The sequence below is a fragment of the Oreochromis niloticus genome, linkage group LG18 (genome assembly GCF_001858045.2).
Source record: "Oreochromis niloticus isolate F11D_XX linkage group LG18, O_niloticus_UMD_NMBU, whole genome shotgun sequence".
Classification (NCBI taxonomy): domain Eukaryota; kingdom Metazoa; phylum Chordata; class Actinopteri; order Cichliformes; family Cichlidae; genus Oreochromis; species Oreochromis niloticus.
In genome coordinates this window covers 14,028,159-14,042,699 of record NC_031982.2, presented here as the reverse complement: position 1 = coordinate 14,042,699, position 14,541 = coordinate 14,028,159, and the positions used below count along the sequence as shown (strand labels likewise).

The window sequence follows — 14,541 nt, the reverse complement described above, 5'->3', positions numbered from 1 at the left end:
CATCAGCTGCACCTTTTGGCGACGCCAACAAGGCTGAACAAACCGAGCGTTTTCTCCTGTCGCATGAATCCATCCCAAATGACAGTCCGAAGCCAAGCTCACGGCCACTATTACATCACCCCCACTCTTCTGCACCACTGCACAGAGTGCTTTTCTATGAATAATACAGAGAGACTTGGGAGGCGGGGGTACACGGACACGGGGCTTGGTGACTAAATGACACAGATGACAAAGATCGTTCTTACGTGAAACACGAGTTAATCCGAACAGTAAATAATCACATCAGCCTAATGAACTGATTCAACTTTATTAGTTTAATTGACAAATCAGTGACACAAACATATTCCTACACCCATACATCACACGTGTGAGCTTTGCGTTCACCTTACTTGAATTACAGAAGTCGTTGCAGGCGGCTACAATGAGAAATGGCAGCGGTGTGGCCGGTCCCAGACTGTGAAGGAAGACAAGGTTATAGACTGCTTTTTTCTCCTCCCCATGAGACAGCAGGCTTTAGCATAGAAGGAAAATGACATATTGCACCGTGAGATCACCAGACAGGTCCTCTATCTTAGCCAGCGCACACACACAGACACAAACAGGGGCAGGCAGGAAACCTCTCATGAAACTCAAACACAGATAATGAGACATCCTCGGTGAGAAAGGTGGAAACAATCGACTTTATACAGCCGGAATTTCCTTCCTTCTCCCAGCACGTTTGCATGAAGGGGAACATCGAGCAAAATCTAGTGAAAACTAGATAATCGTTTATCTACTGCTGTAAGCTTTCTGCCGTTTTTGTTCTCCCTGTCCTCCCTCTCCATCGGCCCGTCTCTCTTGCCAGCACAGGCGCACAGTTAACGCAGAGTTAACTCAGCTCAGTGTATAATTAGACAAACAAAAAAGAGAGGGATGAAACATCTAAAGGAGAAGAGACTCCAAATGATTACACATTCACTCTGCTTCCTTCCCCCTTGCTGCACACATAACCATCAATTAGAGGAGAGGAGAGGAGGATGAGGACAAGCAAGCAGCCAGGAGTCTATTTGTGTCTCTCTATCTCTCTTTCTCTTTCCCCTTAAGACTCCCAGCGCCGGGGAGGGAGGAAGGGGGGAGAAAATAGAAGTGAAAAACAAGAAGTATATAAATAAAATAATCAGAGTGCCTCACATCCGGCCGGCTGATTGGCTGAGACGCGAGTCAGGCAGATCTGGGCCACAGTTGCACTCATTGTTCAGTGAGCTTTTCTACACAGTCCAACCCAGCGACAGCAATGAATGTTGATTGTGACCTTAGGTCTTCGGGTACAGTGGAAACAGAGTGTCACTTTTGTGCGCGGCGCGTCTGTGTGCGTCTGTTCTCGTCACCGGATTTGCATGCAGCCACTTTGCCCCTTTGTTCGTTTTTTTTTCTTCTTCTTCCTTCGCTCGTTCCTGACGTCGTCGGAGCGAACCACGGGGCACAGTCAACGGTCGATGGTTTTTTGTGTCCATACCAAACTCACCGACAGCGTTGAATGTTCACCGAGGCAAGCAAGGCGAGGAAGGACGGCAGCTGTGACCGTGAGCCGAGCTGACACGGGAGGCAGGGTGTGGAGGAGGAAGAGGAGGGAGGAGAGCCAGTCAGACAGGCATGGGACAGGGACTGAGCCGGGGACGATGCTCAGAACCACAGAGGTCAGGTTGCGTAACGAGAGGACATAACGACACAAGACAGTGGCAGAATGAGTCCGCTGTCCTCAGGGCAATGACAGTTCTGGTTATGTTCCCCGCACACACACACACACACACACACACACACACAAAAGCATCACGAAGCATACTTAAGCTCGAGCATAAGCTGAGAGGCTCTGCTTTAGAGCTTTACTACCACCTCATTAATCAGAGGAACATGAAGTCTTTCATCTTCAGATGAAAATTGCTCGTAACAGCATCTGAAACACAGATGAAGAAAAAGTTGTTAGTGCTGATATCCCACTGTCTTCTTCTCTTTAAAGACTGATTTCACACACATGAAAAAAGAAGAAAAAAAAACACACGCAGACAAACATTTTCTCCATTTCCTCCTGTGGTGTGTAGCCATGAGGATAAATTTGGCTTCTTTTGCGTAGATTTTGTGAGATCTGTCTGAGCTCTTTGATTTATGCCGTTTTCTTTTTTTTGTTTTTCTTGATCACAGCATTGAGAAAAAAAAACATTTAAAACTTTACATACCGAAACCATCTTTCCAGAAACAAAGTCCCAGCTTCTATAAATAACCCACATATCATTCTGTCAGCGGTGTTCATTAGAGCCATTTCTTCACTACAAAGTAGTGCTTCCATTCATCTTCAGTCTTTTTGTGGTGGAAGCATTAAAAAAATCTCAGAGACAAATATCTCGGCACTGGGGAGAAAATGGATTTCTGTAATTTGGCTGAATTCTACTAAAATATAATAAGTGTATGCTTGTATTTCTACTCTTTAAAGACCCTGTGAGCAGTACTGCTTAACCATCTTCAATCCTGACACAGTTCTTATGGACACAGAGTCCAGAGAACAATGCTGACGTCCTGCTGTGAGCTCCCTTTGTCCGAAGCGGGCCAGTATCTGGGGGAACAACTGCCGGCGGTGTCAGTGCACTGCTGCACAGAGCAGGGGCTGACGTCAGGGTGGTAAACGCTGATCTATGGTCATTCATCGCCCCATTTCATCGGCTTAGGGTACTGATGTCATCGCGCGAGCTCGACCTGCATCCATTACTCTGCTGGGGCTGCTGGGAGGCCAGCATGAGGCTAGCGTGATAACGCCCCGGCTGCAGCGGATGAGTAATGCGCCATATTACTGCCGCTGTAATTCAGTCATAAAACAGACAATTTGTTTTTTGGATTTTTGTCCCGTGCATACGCCGCGTCTTTGAATTACTGCCTCTGCATTCTGGCATGGCATGCTCTCCTCTGTGTACATGCAAAGATGTTCAAGTCATTTTTATTTATTTATTTTTTAAACGAGAGGAATACATTAACTGCTAAATAAAATGCAATAACGCACCATAATATTTAATGATACTCAGCGGATAGCAGGTCTGTAACAAATCTGTAACCTGCCCGCCTGAAAAATAAATAAATAAAATCACGTGTTCGGATGTTTCTCTTGTTTCTGACTGAAGCAGAGGTCTCTTTTTCTCCCAGGGTGAAGCAGGGCAGCTTCTGATAAGAGCCTAAATTCATATGTCGAATTAGATCGTCCCTACTCCATCACAGTCACACACACACACACACTTATACCTCGCCCCCACAATGAGACCTAAAATGAAAAATAGGCGGAGGGTCGAAGGGAGAGGAGAAAAAGGGGGCTTTGCCATGGCAACCCCAGTGTCAGCCAGCCATTTCTACTTAATCCCCCCCACCCACCCCCAGTTCAATGTCGCGCCCTCTGAGAGACCCCCTCTCTACAGCTGAATATTTCTTTTGTGCTGGTAGACTTTGTGTGTGTGTGTGTGTGTGTGTGTGTGTGTGTGTGTGTGTGTGTGTGTGTGTGTTAGGGAAGGAGGGGGTGACAGAGGGAGGAGGGATTGGGGTTAGAGGTGGGGAGATCATAGCTATCCCAGCTTAAATGGGGGGCCAAGCTGCAGGTCACAGAATCTCAACATTACACCGGGGGCACAAACCAGAGATCAAATCACACACACACACACACACACACAGATATATACATTTAAACACTGTATTGATGGAGAGTGATAATCATTTCAAATAGCTGATAATTGCGCCATATGGCAAACAGCCGCGCCTTTCCTCCCCGAGCCTATCAACAGCTAACTCCACTTCTTTTTCTTTTTTTCCTTTCCACTCTGAAACTCTCATGGTCTCTCGCTCTTGCCCGAGCAGGCCACTCTACATTACTGACAAAAGCGGTTATGGAGGAGTGGGTGGGGAGAGGCGTCAGCTGCTAGACAAAATAAAAAGGCCTCTATTTGTTCCTGACAATAAACGTCCCCATCTTTGGAGCTCCTCCACAGCTGCAGCCAAGATAGGCTTTCATTTCTAACTGCAGACTAATAGAGAGCGGTGTCTCCTTCCTCCACTGTATAAGCGGATTTGGCATGCAGGATAAAATTCAAGAGGTTTATAGCCATCTTTCTGTGACGCACTGTGAATATTTTTGCAAGAAAGTGAGTATTTGAATGCTGTGGTGAAGTATACCTGACTGAAATCATCTTCACGGAGCCGGGTGAGAAAACCTAGAAGACAAGAAAACACAGGAGGTGTTTGTTTTAACGCACAGAACAACAAACACGAAAAAAAAGATGAAAAAGAGTACAACGTTTTCTTACGATTAATTGGATTTTCACTAGAAAGTTTCCTAATCAACCCACGATTAACTGCCCCGAGTTTCCTCAGGAAATCCCTAAACGCGCTTCCCTTGAGGCTGAGCGATGGAAGCGGGCAGAGGAAGTGCCAGCGGTGTGTCTCTGGGGTGGTCCAATGTGGCCGTGGGTGAGGCTTTAATGTAGCTACGTGTCCACTCCAGTGTATACTGTACATTCAGTCATAATGACTAACAGACCTGCAGTCTCCCCGTAGGGGCCTCACATGCCACTCCATGCCTACACATGCATACGCTCCACTTTAATGACGGCTCGCAGACTTTATTTGAAGTCTGCTGTGCTGTTTGCAAAAAAAAAAGAAGAAGAAGAAGAAGGAGGGGGAAAAAAAGCGAAGCTGGATTTTTCATGAGGAAGGAAAAATACAACTTTGAGCATCTACGTTGCCTATGTTGGACTAATAAGTGACCCGGGTGGGCTGATTATATAAAATGGGCATAAATCAATAGAAAATATGGACAATAATTACAGCTTGGCTGCTTTGCCGTGGTTCCTTTTGCTCCCATATATAGATGTGGGCTTGCCAAACATCTGGCTGGGTTATAGTATGCGCCATAGGCTACAGACATAATATTAAAAAGTATACTGCCAAGCAAACCTGGCCAAAGCTTTTTAAAGTCAATGTGCACATTTTGCAACCTCGGGCTAATGTGTTTTCTTTCTCCATGTTCTGTTTTGCATTTAAGCCTCTGAACCCCGAAGCTGCAACAATGAAACACTGCTACGCTCTCCTTCTTCGCTGCCCCCTCCCTGTTTTTTAAAAACTATTATTATCTAAGCCAAAACTGACTTAACAGACGTAAAAGTGCTCCGTGCCAATCCAGTCTATTAGAGAGCAAAGGGCACATTGTAACATAAGGCTCAGAGTCTGTTCAACAAGTGCGAAGACATAAAGCAAAAACAAAGGCCCCGAGTTAGTGCCCTGGAACTGATTGGCAGGGTGGGGTCACTGGGTGACCCCTGACCTTTTTAACCTCCAGGAATGTTGTCATGCTGGTGTGTGTATTGTTCGAGCCTCCCTGAGACCAGCCGAGCTGAGCGTCAGATTAATGTGAACGCTGAGTGTTTCTGGGCCCCCCTTCCCTCCAAAAAAAAGGAAAAAAAACCCTTGTCTTTCTTCCCCTAATCCCTTCTTTTCTGCTGTTCATCCTCAGATTTCAGCAAACAAAAGGTATCAACAGGTCTGAGAGTGGGAGTGGGTTGTTGTTGACGGTCTGAAGAGCACATGCACGCAGAGAGGCCTCTATAATGTGGGTGCCAGGCTGACTCTCGTTGCTAATCTAAATGAACTAGAAACAAGCTTTTTTCTTTCTTCTTCTCTCTCACGCTTTTTTTTTCTGATCACTCAACAAATAAACTACAGTTTGTATTGGTCCACGGTGCAGATCTAAGAGATCTCCGTATCCTCAGGCAGTCTGAGAGTCTAGCTCTGGAGGAGGTCACCAGCAGCATAATCTGACAGATGAGAGGGCCAGACAGACAATTACTGGCCAGGTACGTCCTTTATACCCACCTAGGGCTGGTCAGAGGAAATGGAGGAATTTATGATGTCATAAAAAAGTGCCAGGAGAGAAGTGCCTGAGAACAGGTTGTCTCTGGACCTGGAGCCATAAAAGACTCCTGCGGCTTCCGCTCCCACCCCCCGCCCCTCCTGACAACCACCCGAGATGACAACACTACACTGAGGACCAATATAGAAGATTTAATGAAAAAAAAATATCATTTGTTCATAAAATAAAAGACATTTTCACATAATATCGTATGTTTTTAGGTTTTTAGACTCACCGACGCCTAAATGTCCTACAGCGTTTATCGAGCCTTAAATGTAACACTGTGAAGTTGAACAGATTTTGTTGCTTTTAATATCTTAAAAGTTGCTTTTATTTCTTTTCTTTTTTTTTCTTACTGCTGAGGTATCATGACTAAAATGTAAGTAGGTAATTCCTTCAATTTTGAAGAAAACAAAACACCCAATGTCCGTGTCCCCTGTTACTAAAGACAGGATCCAGCAACATTTTTAAATGGCATACGTATTTATTTTCTGCCGTCTCCCTTAAATTTCCCCCACCCATCTTTTAACAATTTCAACCTCGGTTGTTGGTTCATCTTTTAAGAGCGAAGCACCATCTGTCAGCTGAGCAGGTGTAAGGAAGCGAAAGCTCAAAAAGCACTCTGCGCAGAGACAAAGGATATCCCTTCCTCCTTTACACGCGCACACAAACTCACATCTATAGGTATATACGCGGCGCTGCCCCTCCTACTACAAAAAGAAAAAAAGATAGAGACACGCTCTCAGTCTCGGTGCTTGTTAAAGAAAAGGAAGAGAGAAGGTGGTTATTTGCCCTACAGCCTCGCTAAGGAGGTTTCCCATTGTAAAAATGAGTGGCTGCACAGCCCCGTTTCCTTTCATCCCTATACTTGAGGCACACTGCCTTTGTCTCACAGAGGACACAACAACCAGCCTCCCTGCTACGCTAGACTGGTCAAATACCTGGGAACTACCCCTGGCCCGGTGGGAAAAACAACAAGAGGAGTTTGAGGAGGAGGGTAAGGTGTGAGTGTCAATCTGTGGAGTGGAGAGGCTGATCGTCTGAGAAAAACAGCCTGTTTAGTATTAAATCAAAGCAGTGAGAGAGAGCTATGAACACTTTTAGCCAAAATACACAAGAAAAAAAAAACGAGGCTAAACTTTGTGCAGCTGAAGTGACGAATTAGTTCAATTAACATCTGCTTTTAATCTTCTTTCAGTTTTTCCCTTCAAAGGTAGCAACTGCATGTGTTCAACTACGAGCTCCGAGGTTAAAGTGTTTTTTTTCTCTCTCCCCGCTCTCCCCTCCTTCCAGTTCTGCACTTTCATGCCAGCTCAGCAGAATGAAGGCAGTTCCTGTATACGAGGTACTGTATAGGGGTGAAGTGAGTTTAAGTCCTCCACAAACCCGGCTGCAGCCGGCTGAATGTAAAGCTTTACGTTCCAGTCCACGCGGCCTGCCTCGGCAACCAGACTTCAACTGTCACACCTCATAAAGCAGAGCCCAAGCAGCGGGGTTGTGTTTAAAGACAGGCGGGGGGAAGATAAGGCAAAATAAGGACAAATACTGAGGGAAAAGGAAAAGTAAAAAAAGACAGAGAGAGAGAATGCGTCCATTCAAGAAACTGTCGAGAAGTGAGTGCAAAGCTCTCGACAAAAAGCGGAAACTGCGATGGCGCGTCTGCAGTAGAAGAAAATATACGTTTGGGGACAAATTACAGCACAAAACACAAGAAAGAGGGAATTGTTAACACCATGACCCTCGCTTCTAATTTCTAGTTTTGTGCTTGGCTGTTGAGAGAGAAGTGAGGACCCACAAGTTTATTTTCAAATTGTCCACAAAGAATGCCAGTCATTTCCTGGCGTTCCCCACTTCCATATGAAAGCCCCCTTTCCTTTAGGAACAATGGGAAAGATTCCCAAATTTCCAATGGGGAGTTTCTTGCGCAGAGATACAATAGAGAGCATGTAGTGACAGAATGGAGACGGGCTGTTTCTCTCAGCAGCGACAGGTTCAAGGCTAGTTTGTGTCTTACGATAGTTTGAGATTAAACACCGCAACCACAATGTGGGAAAAACGAGCAGATTAGCCGACCTGCGTCTGGATTTTTAAATCTGTTGTTTCTCATATCTGTGTTGGTCAACTACACTTTGACCCCTTAAGATAAAAGTAGAAGAAGAATCAGGCTGTTTGGGGGGAAAAATATATGTAGGCATGGGAGGGACGGGTAAAATCTGATTATTCCAGAGATGTTTAACTTGTTTTCTTAGCCCCATAATCAGCATTTCCCACGACTACTACTCTATAAATTTACCTGTAACACAAAGCCAGACAACCATTTTCTTTGTCTCCTCTCGTCTTTGTCTCCTCTCAGAACCATAAGAAGAGCAAAATAATAAATCAAGCTAAGACCAATTATTCTGCCCAGTTGGATAATAGCAGGAGAAACACAAGAAAAGCAGGAGATAAAATGCACAGAGACTCAAAGGCTCGATTTCGATCACTGAGACTGATTTCTGATATTGTGCAGGCCAATCATATATATGTGATTGGTTCTTGCTTTTTTCTTGGGTTAGTCATTTCAGATAAACAAACAGCCAGTGCAGTGAGAAGAAAAAGAGCATTTTAAGATCTTAATTTGGGATTTTGAGCTGCTGCGAGAGAAAGGCCATTTCTCGGGAGCTGAATTTAAGAAGTAAGGAAAAGGCTGAACCAAGAAGATCTTATTTTGGACTGTTTCGTTCCTCTGAGATGTGCATTGATCTGCATATCAAACCCCTCCGAATATGGTCATAGATCAAGTGTACCTACCACAGCGAGGGTATTCCCTGATAGCCGCGGCGTCCACCACAACGCGGCAAAAACTCCTCAGGAACAGCTTGAGAAACACGACAAAGGTCCAACCTCGACAATCCTGGAGGCCCACCCATCAAGAGGTGCTATATCGGTGCAGTACAAGGTGGGTGTTCACAATGTTATGGCAGGTGGCTTTAATGTTGCTGCTGATCAGTGTACTATCACATACATGGGCTGTGAGGGTTTCCTAATTAACCAAAAGCGTGCATTTGGTCCCGACGTGGAAAGAGTTTAAATGTCATCTGCTTCTGAACGGGCCAGTAGGCTTTTGAAAGCCACCTGGCTTGACCCAAGCGGACCTGAGCCATTGGCTAGACAAGAGGTTAGAGGTCATCCACTCATCTAGACACGCAGTATGTCACAATGCCTGAGGCAGGGTGCAGGGGTCTCCATTACCTAACCTTTCCATTTACCCATTACCCAATCAGACACACACACGGGGGAAGAACAAACACACACAGGATCCTGTTGATATGAACACATTCAGGCCTAAACTTCCATTTAGCTGAGATGCATGGACATACCGCAAGGTTTCTTCACAGGAGTTGTGAGATTGGATTGCATTGGCTGTTTTGGATCCTTAGACAGAGACGGATTTATAAAAATATACAAGATGTAACTATTTTTTTGCTATTTAAAAAAAAGCATTTGTGCTGAATGAGTGCAGCTGAACTGAGCTGTGCTATCCACAACATTTTACGTCATCCAGGAGTTGAATTTGAACCAGAATGAACGAATCGGTGAACCCCAGCTGCTGTCGCTGATGATGATCCCCTGTGCCATCGCTGCATTTCCACCGACAGAGACAAACTAAAGCAACAATAATGTTTAATTGGAACTGTTCTGCGGACTCTGTTGAGAAATAGATGCCGTGTAATGGAGGAACAACAGTGATCTGCGGCTGAGAGCCTCTCCGCTGTGATAGCAGGTTGCTTCTCGACATAATTGCAGGGTGCAGCTGATGAAACTCATCATATGTGATAATGAGCTACGCAGGAATGATGATCATAGATCCAAGCAGGAGATAAGATAAGCCAACATCCAAACCGCCCCTGCGTCCACATTACAGCGGCAGGAAGACGCTGGCTTTGCTCCGTTCACTTATCCCACCCCGATAACTCTCTGAAACCGAATTAAACAGCTATGCACTCGGACATTGGCTGCTCTGTAATGTGAGGGAGCAGCTTTTTCTACTTCACAGGGGACACGGCTAAAGTGAATTATATGTAACTCAGTCCTGACAGGGATGGAAGCGAGGCCATCACAGCTGATCACATCAGTGCCTATCAGGAGTGTTCTTCCAACACACGGCTTACTGAGACAGATTTTCCCACTAATTTATGTAAAAGAAATTAAAGTACAAGCAGTTAAATGGCTCTCGGCAGTAGGTAAATGTTTTTTCTTCAATTCCATTGATTTTCTTTTTTTTTTTTTTCATCAAATCACTCTGTGAGTAATCTATAGTGGGTAAAATGTAGTGCTGCACTAAGCGTCTAGACCTACTATATCCAGATGGCAAAAGAATTTATGGAGACTGCCTCATTAACCTTAAGGCATATTAGTGCTTGGCACCACATGTCTATAAGCTAAGCAGTGCAGTTTCTGAAGTCTCCTGGCCTCAGCTGCATTCAGCTAACTGGAGGGTCAAAGCTGTGCGGCTTACCAGGCCTCTACACCCCAAACTGAGTGTGCAGTGCTCTTGATGGAGTGTGTTTATTTGAATCTCTGCGTGTGTGTGTGTGTGTGTGTGTGTGTGCCCACCCTGAAAATGGCAGTCTGGCTGTTTTGTTTTTTTGTTTTTTTCGCCATGTGCCGAAGGCCCAAAAATTCCGGGAGGAAGTCAGATGCGCAAAAAGCTGTTTCCGAGAATTCAGGATGCGCAAAAACAGCAAACGCTTTTCATCTACTTGCACTATTCCGGTCCCAGCGTACATCTGAGGATAAACAACACTTCAGCAGACACGCGTGCATTATGTGGAATCCCTTCCCCAAAAACAAATCATGTTTCAGTTGCAACACTTTGTTCCAGCGCCTGTTTATTTTGTGGCCGCGTTACGCACCCATCCACTCAGACGGACCACACCATGAGTCACGGCTTGGCGAGAGACGGGTGGCGGCTCTGAACGATCGCTGTCTGCTGTCTGCGCTTCAGGTGTCTCCCACTCAGGATTCTTTGTGGGGCAGGAGGGCTGGCTGTAATGTCGATATAATGACAGATGGTCCAAACAAAGCCGGTGCGCATTGTTCGGCTGGGAAAAAATAATAGACACCATTTATCAGCCGACTTTCAGGCCTCAGTGTGAACGAGAGACTGTCTGCTGAGTGAAAGCAGTCAAAGTTATGCTGCCCTGAAGCCTCTCGGCGTGATTCTTTTGAGCTCTTTTAAACACACCGTTAAAACTTTCCGAGAAGGGAGGGCAGCGTTTATCTGCCCACCGTGTGCCATCGACGCGTCTGCGAGAGCGTTTATTTTTTTTAACTGAAGTGCGCTTTAAAAGGATTCATACTTGCCAAAGCAATCGGAAATCGCAAAGCAATCGGAAATCACACGGATGCCCAGAAAAAGAAATGAGTGGCATGGAGCTAAAGCCGCCTCGTTAGTACCGAGCGACAACCCGGAGCACATCACACACCGCCACAGAGTTTCACATCCAGCCCGTGTGCACATATTCATCAGCTCATTCATACTTTATTATAAAAACACATATATGTAATAAAGATGCATCATCTCTTTCTAACTAAAGCGCCGGTTTTGCGCAGACTGCACCGGATTAACCAAAAAAAACACCGCATCCCCGTTTTAGGTTATGCATTTGACATGATGGCATACTCACAAGATTTCCCTTCACCCTGCTGGTGAAGCAGCAGGACTCATTCTCGTGTCGCGGGGGCGCTGATCGCAGTTTCTTCTGATTCTGCAGCGGGGAGTATTTCTTTTCTTTCTTTTTTTTTTAATTTTTATTTTTACTCCCATCTTCTCCATCCGACACCAAGTCCAAGCACTGACTGGGCGCCTGCCTCTCTGATCCACAGATTACGTCTGTTTGAGGGGCAGAAGGGAGGGCATCCGGTTTACAGGGATCACTGAGTGGACTGGGATTGGCTCAGAGGAGATAGCTTGATAAAATGCGCGTCGGCTATTGGACACAGGGCCGGCGCGGAGGAGGGGGCTGAAGGGAGGAAGCGAGGGAGGGGGTGTCCATCGTGCATTATTCAGGAGAAACCGGGTGGGGAGTAGAGGAGGAGGATACTCAGGGCAAAGAGGCATATGCAGACAATGCCCCGTGTCTCAGAAATTCAGATTTCATTGGTGGGACTTATCCACCACAGTTTTATGGCTTCCCATAATCTCTTCATATGGACTCAGAGTGAAACTGGAGCACCCAAGTGCGTGTTATTAGTGTTTATAAAGACCTCAGCGCACTTTATGTAGGCTCAGAGACCGCTATAATAACCCACATTACGACATAACTTAATATGGGAAAAATGATGTAGCAGCCTATAGAGAAAATCCTAAATTTTACAGCTTTACAGCAGCGTGCTTCTGCAGGGTTTTTTTTAATCCGTCTGCTTGTCCTATTTTAAGATTAATTTAACAAAAAAATATGCAGAGCCATTCAGATGGAAGGGAATGACTATAAATAAATCAAACAACTATTATTCTGCAACATCAAACCTCAACGCAGTGTGTGTGTGTCGCTCTCTCTTGCTGTGTGTGTCCCTAAGCACAATGTTTATGGGGCCCTGAGTGTGTGTGTGTTTCTGCTGTATGTAGGCTACGACAAAGCTGGAACTGCAGAATTTTCCACACAGGAGCAGGGGAGGAAATGGTGCATGGATAATTCTCTCTTCAGATCCTCTGGTACTCACTCCGAGAGTACTCGGCTGAATCAATACAGCTTAAAGCTTTCTCATGTTCCCTCTTCTCACATACTGTTGAGAGGCAGCGCGGTCCGAGCTGATCCATTTTAGGTGAGATCCTGCTTTAAAAAACCCACCAGTCTGGCTCTATAATTATAATATTAAATCACCTCTTGACCTGTAACCCTCCTGAACACACTCACATTCGCATCCGTAACACAGACAGTGAGTGGTTAACCTGTGCAAGCAGACAGAGAAATCCTAATAACCACAGCAGGGGTCTGTCCAGTAGCCATGGTGATTGAACACATTTCTCCACACAGCAGAAAGGCGGCGTGTCTGTGGCGCACCACACAGGCCTTTATAAGGCCCAGACCCATGCTAGAAGGAAGGAAGCACCAAGTGGAGGATCACACCCCGTTTCATTGTAGCTCTACGATTTTACGACAGCCACGAAGAAGCCGCAAAATGAGGAGGCGCCGCTCTCGTCCCTGTTAAACCTATAAAATAAGCACGCTCAAAGCTCCAAACAAAGCGCCACATCATTCGATTATTGTGTGCATTTTGAAGGCTAATTTGCATAACTGGTGGGAACGGTGCTCTCGAAAGTAAAGCACCTAGATTTATTCGCTATTCGGTCTAATTTCCAACATCCAAATGAGAGCAACAGCCTTGGCTTGATTTCCGTTAAGCTTCTAATCTGTCTTTCCTCTTAATTTAGCCCCAGCTTCAATCACAGCTCTTTCACAAATCTAACCACGTGGGTGTTTATGCGTGCGGCTGCTATGGTGTGAAAACCTTATAATTCCTTAGTCGGTGCAATTCATGTTTCCTTTTAAACCAAAGCGTCACATGGTTCTCGGTGACTTTAAAGAATCTGGGTGCCCCTTTTTGACAAGGTCCCTGTATAGTGAAATCTAAAGTTCAGGGTTACCTTTTAGCTGACCTTCCTTTTGTATTTGATCTGATATGACATGGAATTCATCAGAAATGTAAATGACACTGAATTCACAGAATTACACGCCATTAATTGTTTACGATTGGTTTAGTGGTCCATTTTTAGCGAACACCACTCCTGTGTTCTACAAGCACATTGTGTTAATTGAGCTTTGGGGGGAAAACAGTCATGCAGTTATGTTAGCACAGCTGAAAACCGATGTGCTGTAAAAAGAATGATTAAGTCTGACTAGCTGATGGTCTGCATCAGCTTCTTTAAATGTCCCCCAAAAAGGAACTTCCTTCTGAGACTTACTAGAGTATTTATGCTCTGAGAGCTAAACCGAACCCAACACCAAACAAGACAAGATATCACACAACAGCACTGCTATTTAATGAAACGTCCTCCTGAGGACCTGTGTGGTGTCTGATGTGCTTGTCCTCTTCATCAGTTTTGCACTGGGGCCCCCCACTTGTCTTTCTGCTTTGGTTAGGGTCAGCTCTGTTCTGTGAGAGGGGTAGTACATGTGTGAAATCTTGGGGTTTCGGGGTGGGTGGGTTAGTTTTTTTGCATGAAAGTCCTTTTCAGTTCTGCTGACTTCACCAGGAAAGAGTGTTTTCGGTGATTAATAAATGCAGGTTTAACATTATAAACTTGCACGGTGATAGTAGCCGAAAACAGCCTTGTTGTAAAAGACAAATTGAAAAGAATCCTTTTTGTCAGCGCTTCATTCGATGAACCACTCCTGGAACAGAACGACCCGTTTATCACGGAGCTCTCCACTTGGTTGGAATGTTCTTACTAGCGTCTTAACATTTATAACTACAGATAAAAATTTAAAGCCTCATTTAAAAGAAGAAAAAACACCCCACATTTACTCATTGCATACATCACATAATAACTCCAAACTTAAGGCTTCTTTGTTTGCTTGTGTTTTTACACTGGTAGAAAGTGCACACTAATGCGAGAGCAGTTTTATAATCAGTTGATTTTT

General features: G+C 45.0%; 1 long non-coding RNA gene across 1 annotated transcript; it reads right to left on the bottom strand.

The window, feature by feature from the left end:
- Window positions 1-290: 290 nt before the first annotated feature.
- On the bottom strand, window positions 291-11,804 carry LOC102079349 (uncharacterized). The gene is made up of 3 exons (XR_270030.3): window positions 11,584-11,804; window positions 4,183-4,220; window positions 291-1,933 (listed from the first exon to the last, which is right to left on the bottom strand). It is a non-coding gene; the product is annotated as an uncharacterized LOC102079349 (long non-coding RNA).
- Between the last annotated feature and the right edge of the window lie 2,737 nt (window positions 11,805-14,541).